The 14652-nt window shown below is 39.1% G+C and overlaps 1 protein-coding gene across 2 annotated transcripts in view; it reads left to right on the plus strand.

The window, feature by feature from the left end:
- The first annotated feature begins 3178 nt into the window (after positions 1 to 3178).
- Positions 3179 to 14652, plus strand: part of ZNF518A (zinc finger protein 518A) — a 54357-nt gene continuing 42883 nt past the window's right edge. The window contains exons 1-2 of one of the 2 annotated variants that reach the window (XM_020883210.2): positions 3179 to 3424; positions 4841 to 5036. The gene's annotated coding sequence lies outside the window, so the exon portion shown is untranslated. Of the gene's footprint in view, positions 3769 to 4840; positions 5037 to 14652 lie in introns of both variants that reach the window. The other variant, XM_020883188.2, reaches the window with a different exon arrangement.

The raw sequence follows: 14652 nt of genomic DNA on the forward strand, positions 1-14652 counted from the left end.
AATTTCATGGCTGCAGTCACCATCTGCAGTGCTTTTGGAGCCCCCCAAAATAAAATCAGCCACTGTTTCCCCATCTATTTGCCACGAAGTGATGGGACTGGATGCCATGATCTTAGTTTTCTGAATGTTGAGCTTTAAGCCAACATTTTCACTCTCCTCTATTACTTTCATCAAGAGGCTCTTTAGTTATTCTTCGCTTTCTGCCATAAGGGTGGTGCCATCTGCATATCTGAGGTTATTGATATTTCTCCCGGCAATCTTGAGTCCAGCTTGTGCTTCTTCCAGCCAAGCATTTCTCATGATGTACTCTGCATACAAGTTAAATAAGCAGGGTGACAATATACAGCCTTGATGTACTCCTTTTCCTATTTGGAACCAGTCTGTTGTTCCATGTCCAGTTCTAACTGTTGCTTCCTGACCTGCATATAGGTTTCTCAAGAGGCAAGTCAGGTGGTCTGGTATTCCTGTCTCTTTCAGAATTTTCCACAGTTTATTGTGGTCCACACAGTTGAAGGCTTTCGTGTAGTCAATAAAGCAGAAATAGATGTTTTTCTGGAACTCTCTTGCTTTTTCAATGATCCAGGGGGTGTTGGCAATTTGATCTCTGGTTCCTCTGCCTTTTCCAAAACCAGCTTGAACATCTTGAAGTTCACAATTCATATATTGCTGAAGCCTGGCTTGAAGAATTTTGAGCATTACTTTATTAGCATGTTAGATGAGTGCAATTGTGTGGTAGTGGTGGTGCTGGAATTCCAGTTGAGCTATTTCAAATCCTAAAAGATGATGCTGTTAAAGTGCTGCACTCAATATGCCAGCAAATCTGGAAAACTCAGCAGTGGCCACAGGACTGGAAAATGTCAGTTTTCATTCCAATCCCAAAGAACTTCAATGCCAGAGAATGTTCAAACTACCGTACAACTGCACTCATCCCCCATATCTAGTTGCTTGATTAAAATGTTGGAGAACTAAACAGGTCAAATGTTTGAACTGATTAGTGTAATAAAAATTTCCATTTTAACAATGCTTTGTCCAGCCCATGTGGCACTGTGCCAAGAACCCAGGAGACCGCCTGTAAGAAACCACACAAAAAGCAAAAAGTAAGAATTTACCCCCATCCATAACCATCAAATTACTCTAACGTGTACAAATGTGCTGATAAACACAATCTCAGATAATACATAAGCAAGGAAAAACATTTAAAATGAATTAACAGAGCATTCATTTTCAGTTCTGTTAAAATACCATTACAACCATATCTATTAATACTAGTGTAAAAACAAAAGGGTTCTGGAGCTTAAAATACAGCACAGGGAGACATGACTTTGGCAGAAGAGTGAGAGTAATAATTGTTCATGATCTATATATTACTTCATATATCACAAAGCACTTTCTCATCCAATATCAACTCAGTGTTTTGCACACAGTATGTAATCGTAAAAACAAATCCCAGATGCATTCTAATGTCATTTTATTTTCTGTTCAAACAACAGAATATTCAGAGAGGTGGTAAACATTCACATTTCTTCTTCATTTTTAAGACTTTTCTAGGTCAGCTCTTCTAATTTTGACAGTTTAAGTGAAAATTCAAATTATAACATTCTCAAATAACCTTGTTTCATTATTTCTGGAATCCTTCCAATTAAAACGTGTAAACTACAACCTGGGGTTTAATTTGGTTATTTTTAACCGGAAGTTATATAACTTTCTTGTTTATGTGGCTGCGAAGTAAAAATTTGGGCTGTAAGATTCAATTAAGACAAGAGTCATTTTATAAAAGATTTGGCAATGTTCTTTCCCTGAATGATGCTTCGGTAAAGCTGCTTCACAAAAAATGAACACAGAAGACTGATTTGATTGTTGAAAAATGAATAAAATCTGTATCAAATTGCTCCAAAAAATAAAACCCACTGTAATACCTTATATTAGACTCAACCTGCTTTAAATATTAGTTTCCGTATTTTTGTTTCTATAAAAATAGTAATATTCTGTTTACACATTATTAACTCATTACATATTTCAAATAAAAATGGTTTGAACTGAGATTCCGAATCCAATACATACACAGTTAAGCATTAAAAAAAATAATTTTAACTACTAGGAAATGTTTATCAACTCACATCTGTTCCTGTTTCACTCGGTGACAAAACCTATACGGCACCCTGTGAAAGAACTAACTCTAATATATGTACACCACCTAGAATTAGTGTTGCATTTTCTGACGCTTTTAGCAATCAAAGCCTTATCTTGAGGTATAATTCTGGTGTCCCCAACTGCGCAGCAGCAACTTTTAACAATTCTGAGTACTTTAAATATTAGCCTATTTTCTCATACCGCTCATTTTAAAAGAATGCTTTTGTTAAAAATGTCACAAGCATTTGTTATGCAAATTTAAACCTTAAAAGAAAACCACCACGTGACTCAACATGCGAACTTTCCCTACTTACTCTTAAATTCACTAGTTTGCTTGTATTGGGGATGTTAAGAAATATATATATCACATTCTACATAGCCTAGACATTTTCGAGGATCAAAGTCTACTGTTGAGTAAGATGCGTCGGCAGAGAACAGCCCTGTGGTTTATTCTGAGAGCTCCTTGTTGAGGAGCATGTCGGCCTCTAGGGAACCACAGGCTCCAGAGGGGGCGGCAGTTCGGGACTGCACTCCGGAGCGTACCCAGCTTGGCCGCCTCCGAAGTCCCCAGGGCTTCCCACTTCTCTCTCTTCTAGCCTCCGGTTCGCCCTTTCCTCTCCGGCCAGCCACTGCACTACCCACTCAGCTCCTGGGCAGCAGGGAGTGACCGGAACAAAACCCCGGCACACAAAGAAGTGCTGGGTAGGAAGCGAGGCCCCACCCTGTCAAGAGGAGCGATCCCTCTAGGAAAAACTTCCGTGCGTGCTAAATCGCTTCAGTCCTTTCGGACTCTGGGATCCCAACAGACTATATCCCGCTAGGCTCCTTTGTCCATAGGATTCTCCAGGCAAGAATGTTGGAGTGGGTTGCCATGCCCTTCTCCAGGGGATCTTCCCCACCCAGGGATCAAACCCGGCTCTCTTATTAAATCTGCTTTGACAGCAGAGTTTTTTTTTTTTTTTTTTTAACTTCTGCCACCTGGGAAGTTAGAAAAACTTGGCGGCAAGTTAATGAGAATCGCAGAGGCGCAGTTTCTAGGACTGTTTAGGACATCCTGCTGCCCAGCGATCTCATCCTTTGTCTTTTAACTGATTTCCTTGAAGTCCCAAACTCTGAGCGCTTTGCGAGCAACTCTTGATCTCCATCGCGATTCCCTCACTGATGGCAGCCATGATAACTGCATCCGGGTGTTTTGAAGAGCCGCACGCACGTTTCCCCGGAAATGACGTGAGCGCGGAGGGATCGCGTTCGGCTGAGAGGGGCTGAGGTGAAGAGACTGCCGGGAGCGGGCGCGGTAGGGAAGCTGTTTGTGGAAGCTGTTTGTGGCCGGGAAAGGTTGGGGACTTGGTGACAACCTATTACCTGTAATACAAGTCACGCCTCTGGCATTGTGCTTAACACCAGCATTGCCATAGCACTTAATGGCTTCTTCAACAACAGTCCCAGGAGAAAGAAATATTACCGTTTCCATTTTATATACGGGGAAGCTGAGGCTAAGAGAGGGGAAGTGATTTAAGACCATAGAGCTAGTATTCCGTGAAACTGGTCTAACTCCGTCAGTCTGGCTGCAGGACCTGTGTTTGAAATCTCTCGTGCTTCCATTTAAAAAAATTCAAACCCCGGGTGCTTGTTATCCTGGTAAGCTGCTTCTGCAAGTGCTGTTCCCCTTCAGCTCAGCATCCTGTTGCCATTGAAATGGGGCCAAGTCACAGCTCTTGTGCATTTTACTGTGGGCAGGAAGCTGAACGTATGCTCGGGTCACTGTCATTTTCCCAATGACCTCGAATTTCGCTTGGTCTCGTATCCTTGATCCTACACTTGACCTCACAGCGCAGGTTAAATGAGGAAACTCACACTGGCTACTCACCTCAGGGAAACATTGTAACTCCTGTCAGGTACTCGTAAGTTCAGAACTGTTAAAACAACTGGAGGTCACCATCACTGAATAGTCTCTGGCCTTGACAAGGGGCTGACAAGTGTTATATTGATCTTTCCACCAAATCAACTATTTCTTCTGGTTTCCATTTCTTTAGAATGTAACCAAGAATCAATCCTTTGGCCTTATGTCTACATTAACCAGCCCTCAAATAATGAAGTGTGAATTGCCACTAAGGTCACAATTATGCATAGAAAAAATTAGGCACTAACAAATATATAAAATTTAACAGTGATAATACTTGAAGAATGGCAATTCAATCATTTCATCTTTTTTAATATTCTATTTTCCCTATCTGCTATATTATTTCTTTTAATATATACAATTTTAATATAGACAATAAAACCTTTTTGATTGCCTGTTATGATGGAGACAAAGATATGTTGTCACATTTTGAATGACAGTCCTTGGAGGAAGTCACAGAGGGGAATCCTCTTTTCTTCGAAGAGCGTTGAGGTTTTGTTGGGGTAAGATACAGTTTGGGTCAACAAACCTCACAGGAAAAATGAGGCAAATGAGTAAAAACTGTTGTTTTTAACACACAGTAGAACTTTTGTATAAAAATATACTACAACCAGAAGTTTTCCTTCTAAAGAAAAATGAGGGGAGGGAATTTGGGGTACTTAACATTTTGGAGAAGAAGTGTAGGAAGCTATTTTTATTCTGCCTTCTGTGGGGTACAGATTTAAGCAATTTATCTTTTCAGACTAAGCAAAATAAAGACTTCATTCTCTATTCTCTCTCTAAATTCCATTTCCTAATATTGCTTTTTAGTGATCTCTAAAGCAGTGGCACAACAGAAAAGATGGTGGAAAGAAGAGAAAAATGAGAAAGAATCAGGGGAAGAAGAAAAGGTAGAGGAATAAAGAAAGAAGCTGATATTGGTGTTGAGGTTACTTTGGAATTCCAAGGTGGCATGTAGCAACCATCTCATCCAAGTCCTGGCACGAGCCCAGTTGCCCATCCAAAGGTAGATTCACATATATAGTATCTGCACTCACACATTCAGCACCTACAGTGATAACTCTGGCCAAAATTCACTCTGTACTCCTACAAATTAAACATATATTTTAACAAAACTGGGCATTGTTGAGCAATAAGAAATGTAAAATCCCATTGTTTTCTGTGGTGCTCCCTCTTAACATACTGTTCATTCATTCAATGATCAATAGCCTAAATGGATATTGAACTGAAAGTTTTGCATGTAATATTATAATTCAACAACTATGAAACACCAAAGTGAGGTGCTGCCCAGATGCATGTTTTTGAAGGAAATATCTTCCTATTAGTCTGGGTCCTCTGAGGGGTGGTTGTTACAATGAGATTAAATGTGCAAGATTTTATTAGAGGAAAACACTTGTGAGGGAGAATGGGGGAGGGAGCCAGGGGAGGCTAGAAGAGCCATCAGACTGTAATGAAGTCTGAAACTGAGTGAAGGAGAGAGGGAAGGAAGGTTGGTGGAAGTATCCTAGACTTCTACACAATCTAAGGAAGATTTAGCAAGGCTGTTGAGAATCCTTAAGCCAAAATCAGTGTCAGAGGAGTCCTAGGAAAGAGCCTGCCTCATTGTCTATGCTGCAGTCAGTCATTGGCTGGAGTAGCCCATGAGAAGCTTGGCTCTTAGTGCAAGAATCTAGGGCTTGCAGCTTCTAGGGCTTCTTGCTTCTTGCTTCCTGTATTTGGTCATCACAGTCCAAGAACTGATTTTTCAGTGGTTGGAACTTTTCACCAGTTTCAGGCTTAAAAGAAGATTTTGAAAGAGGATTTCATGACAAGCAGTTTTAGAGAGAGCCATTGTTAACGCTTTCCCTCACCCCTTCAGTTCTGGTTAGTGAGGCTTCAGCAACTCTACTCAGAGAGCTTAGTATATGTCCCCTTGCTTTTGGGAAGTGTGGAGGTATATGACTGCATCTGGGAAATTGTAAGGGTGGGAGAAATGGGTCAGTTAGAAGTTTTGGCAGAGGAGCAAAGGAATTTGTAGTCCCTCCTAACAGGACAGATGATGTTTGAGTGTTTTTCTTGCACTACATGTGGGCCATGTGAAAGGGAGAGCTTGCCTGGAGACTTTTTGACTCTCTGAAGAGGACTGCATAGAAGGGATATGAGACTTCAACAGAGAGACTCTGTTTAGTGTGGATTATTAGAAAATCTAAGCTGTAAATGGAGCAGTTTACTGGGGGAGATAGAATAAATGTATTCTAGATAGAATGCATTTATTCAATACATTTATTCTATCTCCCATTTAGGGTGATCAACTTGTCCAAGTTTGCCTAGAACTCTCCTTGTTTTAGTACCAAAAATCTTGAGTTCCAGGAACCCTTCAGTCCCAGGTAATTCAGGATGATTGGTCATTCTACATGTCATAGGAGGAGTTATAGTCAGAAGGTATCCTAGCAGGGCGCCTCCAAGAACCCAAAAAATTGCTCATGAGAGTAAGAGTTAAGTTGAAATATCAAGCAGGTCCAGAGTATGTGAAGCTAGCTTATGAACATGTTCGTGTTAAAGTGGATTTTATCAGAGGATAATTGGAAAATGATGCTGAGGTAGGATCATCTCCTTTTTGGAGTGTGTAGTAGTCTGCTCAAACTGCATAACAAAATATTGCAAATTGGCTGGCTTAAACCACAAAAATTCGTTTTCTCAGTTTTGGAGAAGAGGCCAGAAGTTCAAGATCAGTGTTCTGGCTATTGTGTTTCTGGTGAGAATTCTCTTCCTCGCTTGTAGATGTTCACCTTCTTGCTGTGTCTTCACATGGGCTTCCCTGAGTGTGAGTGTGTGTGTGTGTGTGTGTGTGTGTGTGTGTGTGTGTGTGTGTGTGTGTGGAGAGAGAGAGAGAGAGCTGTCTCTGCTGTCTCTTCATGTAAGGACACTAATCAGATCAGGGTCCCACTCTTATGACCTTGATTGATTAATTGATGTGGCTGTAGTGGGTTTTTTAGTTGCAGCTCTCAGAATCTTTAGTTGCAGCATGTGAACTCTTGGTTTCACTAAGGGGGACCTTAGTTCCCCAACCAGGGATTGAAATAGCATCCCTCTCATTGGGCACACAGAGTCTTAGCCACTGGACCACCAGGGAAGTCCCTTATGACCTTATTTAATTTTAATGATTTCCTCATAGGCCTCATCTCCAAATATGATGACACTGGGGGTTGGGACTTCAACATATAAATTTTATGGTGACACATTTATTTTATAAGTCAGAGATACGTCTTTTAGTGAGGAGCATAAGAATATTAGGTCTGTTCCATGCCTCAAATCCTTATGGAAAAGATATGCTATATAGTGTATCTGTACCTTTTTGTGAACGAAGGTCAACATTAGATTTGGAAATCTTTTCTGACACTTTTAGAGCTCTTCAGACATTATTTTAATCTTGTCAAGGTAAAGCAGCACCCACTCAGAGGACTGTTTTCTTCTGTCCTATAGAGCAGAGTAAGTGACAAGCTAATGCTAACACTACTTGATCTGTAGAAAAACCCACAACAGACTGTATATATGGTGATCAAGACAGGGATTTAGCAACCCCTGGGCCTGTTCTGTGTGGTGCTGCTTGTATTTGTGAAATTTGATATTAAAAAATAAAAGTTACACAGGAGGGAGAGAGTAAAAGAGAGAAAATGAGAGGCAGAGAATTGGACAACTGTGTTCATAGAATTGAATGTTGGATGTCCATAACATTCCCTTGAGCCCCTCCAGGAAGTCTGGCTGTTTAATTCCTTAAGGGCTTTAATAGTTGGAACTAGGCACAGCTGTGAGCACAGAGTAATGGAAGGCTTTAAAATAAAAGTTATTTAAACATGGCATACATTTATTTTTTTCTTTCAAGAAATCTGGATGAAATCAGGTTGGGGTTAGTATGGTGATTCATGGGGGTGAGGATTCCAGGCTCTTGCTGTCTTGTGGCCCACTGTGTGTGGCTTTCATTTTCCAAAGTCGTTTCAGTGTCCAAGATGGCTGCTAGAACTCTGGCCATTCCAGTGAAAAGGAAGGACAAAGGAAATCGAAAAGCACACCTTTTCTACTTAAGAACAATTCCTGAAAGTTGTATACAAGCTTTTGCAAGAGAAGCTGAGAAAGATAGCTTTTTTTTTTTAATTGAAGATTCTCTTGCTGTAGAACAGAGGTCCCACTTGTTTTTATAAATACAATTTTATTATAATATAGCCCTGCCCATTTTACCTATTGTCTGTGGCTACATATTTTTTAACATATTATTAATGTAATTCACATGCCATACCATTTACTCGTTTAAAATGTACAATTCAGTGACTTTTAGTCTAGTCACAGAACCAGTCATCTTGCACCAGTCAATTTAGAATGTTTGCATCACCCTGAACAGAAACCCCACACCCTTTCACTATTGTCCCTGAATCTTCCATCTCCCTTGCTCCTCCAAGACCTAAGCAACCAGTAATCTACTTTCTATCTCTATAGATTTGTGTATCCTAGACTTTTCATATAAACCGAATCATACAATATGCCGTCCTTTGTGACTGGCTTGTTTCACTTCGAATAATATTGTCAAGGTTCACCCTAGTCATAGCTTGTATTAATGCTTCATTTCTTCTTGTGGCAAAATAATACTCCATTGTTATCGATACACTGAGTATTGTTTATCCTTTCATCAGTTGATGGAAATTTGAGTTGTTTCTATCTTTTGACTGTTATGAATAAACCCATCTATAAACATTCATCTACAAGTTTTTGTGTTGATGTATGTTTTCATTTCTATTACTATATCTGTCTCTTACTGTATTATATATCTAGGAGTGAAATTAGTGACTAGTATGCCATTTGAGGAATGGCTAGATTATTTTCCAAAGTAGCTCTACCACTTTACATTCCCATCAGCAGTGTATAAAGGTTTTTATTTTTCCACAGCCTTGTCATGCTTATTATCTTTTAAAAACTATAGTCAACCTAGTAGTTGTGAAATGATATCTTACTGTGGCTTTGGTTTGCATTTCTCTAGTAGCTAAAGATATTAAGCATCTTTTCATGAGCTTATTGGCCATTTGCATATTTGCTTTGGAGAAAAGTCTATACAGATCCTTTCTCCATTTTTCACTTAGATTATTTGTATTTTTGATATTGGATTGTAGTAGTTCTTTATAGATTATAGATACAAATGCCTTATGAGAAATATAATTTTCAGATCTTTTTTCCATTCAGCTGATTGGTTTTTTTTTTTTTAACTTTCTTTTCGGTGCCCTTTGAGTTACAAATATTTGTAATTTTGGTGATGGTCAGTTTATCTATTTTTCTTTTTGTTGCTTCTGCTTTTGGTGTTGTCTATGGTTTTTCCAGTGGTCATGGTATGGATTTGAGAGTTGGACTGTGAAGAAAGCTTAGTGCCGAAAAATTGATGCTTTTGAACTGTGGTGTTGGAGAAGACTCTTGAGAGTCCCTTGGACTGCAAGGAGATCCAACCAGTCCATCCTAAAGGAGATCAGTCCTGGGTGTTCATTGGAGGGACTGATGCTGAAGCTGAAACTCCAGTACTTAGGCCACCTCATGTGAAGAGTTGACTCATTGGAAAAGATCCTGATGCTGGGAGGGATTGGGGGCAGAAGGAGAAGGGGACGACAGAATATGAGATGGCTGGATGGCATCACCTACTCGATGGACATGAGTTTGAGTAAACTCTGGGAGTTGGTGATGGATGGGGAGGCCTGGTTTGCTGCGATTCTCTGGGTTGCAAAGAGTCGGACACGACTGAGCGACTTAACTGAACTGAGGGCTGCTTTTGTGCTACAACAGCAGAGTTGAGAGTAGTTGTGACAGAGATCCATAGAGTCCTATGACCATATAGCAAGCCTAAAATATTCACTTATCTGGTGCTATGACCATATAGCAAGCCTAAAATATTCAATATCTGGTCATTTCAGAAAAATTTGCCAATTCCTGCTCTAGAAATGGAGGGGAATGAATATATTGGGGAACTGCTAACAGTCTCTATTATGAGGGGTAGATTTTGACTCTGTGAAACCTTTTCTAAAGCATTCTAGTATAGTAATGTGCTAAGTATTTGAAGTACCTCTTTTAATCTTATAATAAAAAGCCCTATTTTGCTTCATTGCCATTGAGAGGGTGCCAAATGCAACCAAGATTGTAGATCTTCTATAGCTTCACTCTTCTGCTAGACTTTTAATCTGTTTTAAGTATTCATAGAATCACTGTCTTTACCATGATAGCAGTAGAGAGTGACGAATGAATCGGTAAGTTAATTAGTACCAAAGTAGCATATTTTCAATTCTGCTCATATGAACACAACACCTGGTGAGCCCAAGCTCAAGGTTAAGAGAATCACACTGAATATTGTGAATGACTCCTATACTCATTGTAGTCCATTTGAGCCACTTCTAGAACTAGGACTGGTTAGAGAGATATTTGGTTCTGAGTACATGTCTTCCAACACATGGATGTACAGTTTTAAAGAAAAAAAGCCTAAGGGAAAAGTAGAGATTAGCAACAAAGAAAAAACGCTATTGTTATTCTGGTTGTCCCTGAGGTTGGTTCTATGACTCTACCATCTGAGATTTGCTTATGTGAGCAAATAAATCCTTCTTTTCATCTACTTGTTTACTTTGGATTTCTGATATTTGCAACCAAGAGACCTTCAACTGATACATAATGGGAACCTGCTGAAGCAGTTGTGCAATCACAGTATTATTCATGCTAATAAGAAGTAACTTTTAGAAATAAGCATCTGAAAAATACAATAAGCTGTTTAATGTCAACTGTTTTGGAAGTAAATATCAACTACCAATATCCATTTTCTTCTGTTCCTCCTAGGCACACAACCAGACTATATTTCCCAACATGCCTTGTTTCTAGATGGGTTCATAAGTTACCAGTGGAATTGGAAAGAAGTAATGTGCATTATTTTTAGATTGTGATGATTAAGAATAGGTGTTGGCTTCTTTATTTTTCCTAGTTTTCTTTTTCTGAAGTCCAAATGTGGAGAATTTGGTGGACTTTGAGCCCCCTGGGGGAAGTGGAAACCGTAGTTACAGGAAACCTAGATCCCTAAGTGTCTGCATGGAACAGTCCTTCTCTCTGTTAACCCACATTGGACTGGGACATAAGAAAGCAATAATCCTTTGTTCTGTTAAGACACTGCAAGAAAACAAACAAACCTACTTTGACTAATACATCAGCAGCTTTAAAATGCTTTCTTATGTATTTTGATGGAACTGACTGATTTGGGAAAAAATATTAAAGATATCGACCATCTAAGTAAATGTGATTAAGATTTAACCAAGATTTATGAGAAATAATATAGTACTACAGTTGGTGGCAGTCCCTTCTGCTACAGCGTTTTGGGGCTTCCCTAGCGGCTCAGATGGTAAAGACTGTGCCTGCAATTCAGGAGACCCAGGTTCAATCCTAGGTTGGGAAGATCCTCTGGAGAAGGTAATGGCAACCCACTCCAGTACTTTTGCCTGGAGAATCCCAAGGACAGAGGAGCCTGGAAGGCTACAGTCCTTGGGGTCACAAAGAGTTGGACGAAACTGAGCGGCTAAGAACCCATTCACAGTTACATACTAGCTCCCGGTTTGTGGAAGGATTCCCAGCAATGCTTAAAGATGAGCTGTTACCTACGGACTGTGTGAATATGAAGACATGGATGATTTAGACAATATTCAATAACCTTGATGACAGTGCAACTTTTCACTGTGGATGTCCATCACTGGACTCTTTCGTCATATATCTTGTTCTAAACATATTATCTTGAGGCAGGAGAATTCAGAGTACTGATCTGAGTGCCACATATGTGGTTTTTTTAGAAACCATTTCCCTTACTACTTCCTTCTCCACCTAGAACAAACAGATAAGTATACAGGCTCTATGGATAGTTCCGTGAAATTTCTGATGAAGCTGCAGGGGTCAGCTTTCTCTAGCTTAACCACTATCACTAGCTCTAGACTCGGGTAGCAGAAGCGTAGCAGTGAAATAGTGTAAAGGTGACACTGTAAACAGGAACCAAGGTAAGAGATGGATAGAAAAAGTTATGAGAATTTTTATTTTTTTTTCATTTATTTTTATTAGTTGGAGGCTAATTACTTTACACCATTGCAGTGGTTTTTGTCATACATTGAAATGAATTAGCCATGGATTTACATGTATTCCCCATCCAGGTCCCCCCTCCCACCTCCCTCTCCACCCGATCCCTCTGGGTCTTCCCAGTGCACCAGGCCCGAGCACTTGTCTCATGCATCCAACCTGGGCTGGTGATCTGTTTAACCCTAGATAATATACATGTTTGATGCTGTTCTCTTGAAACATCCCACCCTCGCCTTCTCCCACAGAGTCCACAAGTCTGTTCTGTACATCTGAGTCTCTTTTTCTGTTTTGCATATAGGGTTATCGTTACCATCTTTCTAAATTCCATATATATGTGTTAGTATACTGTAATGGTCTTTATCTTTCTGGCTTACTTCGCTCTGTATAATGGGCTCCAGTTTCATCCGTCTCATTAGAACTGATTCAAATAAATTATTTTTAATGACTGAGTAATATTCCATGGTGTATATGTACCACAGCTTCCTTATCCATTTTAATTTATTTTATTGAAATAGTTTTACAATACAACTTCTACTGTACAGCAAAGTGATTGTTATACATATATATTCATTCTTTTTCATATTCTTTTCCATTATGGTTTATTACAGGATATTGAATGTAGTTCTCTGTGCTACACAGTAGAATCTTGTTTACCCATTCTGTACATAATAGTTTGCAGCATCTGTTAATCCAAAATTCCTAATCTATTCCTCTCCCATCCTCCCACTCCCTTGCCAACTGCAAATCTGTTCTCTATGTCTGTTTCTGTTTTGTAGGTAGGTTCATTTGTGTCATATTTTAGATTCCACATATAAGTGATTTCATATGATATTTGTCTTCCTCTTTCTGACTTACTTCACTTAATATGGTAATCTCTAGGCCCATACATGTTGCTGAAAATGGCATTATTGCATTCTTTTTTATGGCTGAAAAGCATTACATTCTGTATAGGTACCATATATACATTTGTCTCCTTTATCCTTTCATGTGTTGCTGGACATTTAGGTTGTTTCTATATCTTGGCTAAATAGTGCTGCAGTGTACATTGGGGTGCATGTATCTTTTGAATTAGGGTTTTCTCTGAATATACACCCGGGAGTGGGATTTCAAGATCATATGGCAACGCTGGAACCTCTATCTTGTTCTCTATAGGGGTGCACCAGTTTACATTCCTCCCAACAGTGTAGGACAGTTTCCTTTTCTCCACACCCTCTCCAGGATTTGTTATGTGTAGGCTTTGTAATGATGGCCTTTTTGACTGGTGTGAGGTGGTACCTCATTGTAGTTTTGATTTGCATTTCAGATCTGAGAATTTTTATATCTCTTGATTCTGAGAGTTTCTGAGACCCAGTAACATTCCTGCCCTTCCAGTAGTTGTATGTTTAACTCTTCCTTTCATTGCAAATGATATCATACCTTAGTATTTTTTCCAATAAATGTATCTTTTTCAAACTAGCTTGTTTGTTTGAAACGAAAAAAGAGACAGTACATAATCACTGAAAAAAAAATTATGCAAGAGTGAGGGATTTCTCTTTCTTAGTATTCCTGTTATACTGAGTAAACTACTCTTAATGTATTTGATTAATATCTTCTCATATTCTTTGTAGGCATGTTACACATATGAAATCATATCATATAATTACTTTCATTTACATTTCACTGTTTTACTTAGAAATCTATTGTGGAATTCTTTCTATATTAAGATATATACTTTTTGTGACCCTATGGACTATAGCCCACTAAGCTCCTCTGTCCAGGGAATTTTCCAGTCAAGAATATTGGAGTGGGTTTCGATTTCCTCCTCCAGGGGATCTTCCCAGGGATTGAAACTACATCTCTTATGTCTCCTGCATAGGCAGGTGGGTTCTTTTCAACTAGCACCACCTGGGAAACCCCAAGATACATACAATAGACTTCATGTTTTTAATAGGTATGTAATATTCTATTAGATGGTTATACACCCAGTTTATTTAATTTCCTATGGATATTCAAAAGATGTTAACAATTACATGGTATTACAAAACAAAGATATAAAATTCTTTCATTAATTTTTAATTCAGCAAAAATTATGGTTCCCATACTAAGTGCTTGGCAACTTTCTAGGCACAGTTTCCATAGTTTCCATAGTTTCTATTTGTGGGAGGGGAAGAAATAAACAAGAAAACAAATAAATGTGAGCTAAATAATTTCATCTATTGATAAGCTTCTGAAGACAGTACAACATGGAGATTTGAAAGAGTGAAAAGTTTGGGTACAGAACTTACTGAGTTTGGGGGATCTGGGCCTTTTGCTCATGGGTGACATTTGACATAAATCCTGAGTGATACAAAGGAAGCAGCCCTGTGAGATCCCAGGAGAGGGCACACCAATAGCCCAGATCCTACGGGAGTTAAGAGAAGAAGAAATGAGGCCAGAGTATCAATTAAGTTCTCAGTTACAACTAGTAGAAACCAATGTAATAGTTAAAGGAGAAAAGGAATTTACTGAAAAATACCTGGCAGCTCACAGAATCTTTAGGA

The sequence above is a fragment of the Odocoileus virginianus genome, chromosome 7, assembly GCF_023699985.2.
Source record: "Odocoileus virginianus isolate 20LAN1187 ecotype Illinois chromosome 7, Ovbor_1.2, whole genome shotgun sequence".
Taxonomy (NCBI): domain Eukaryota; kingdom Metazoa; phylum Chordata; class Mammalia; order Artiodactyla; family Cervidae; genus Odocoileus; species Odocoileus virginianus.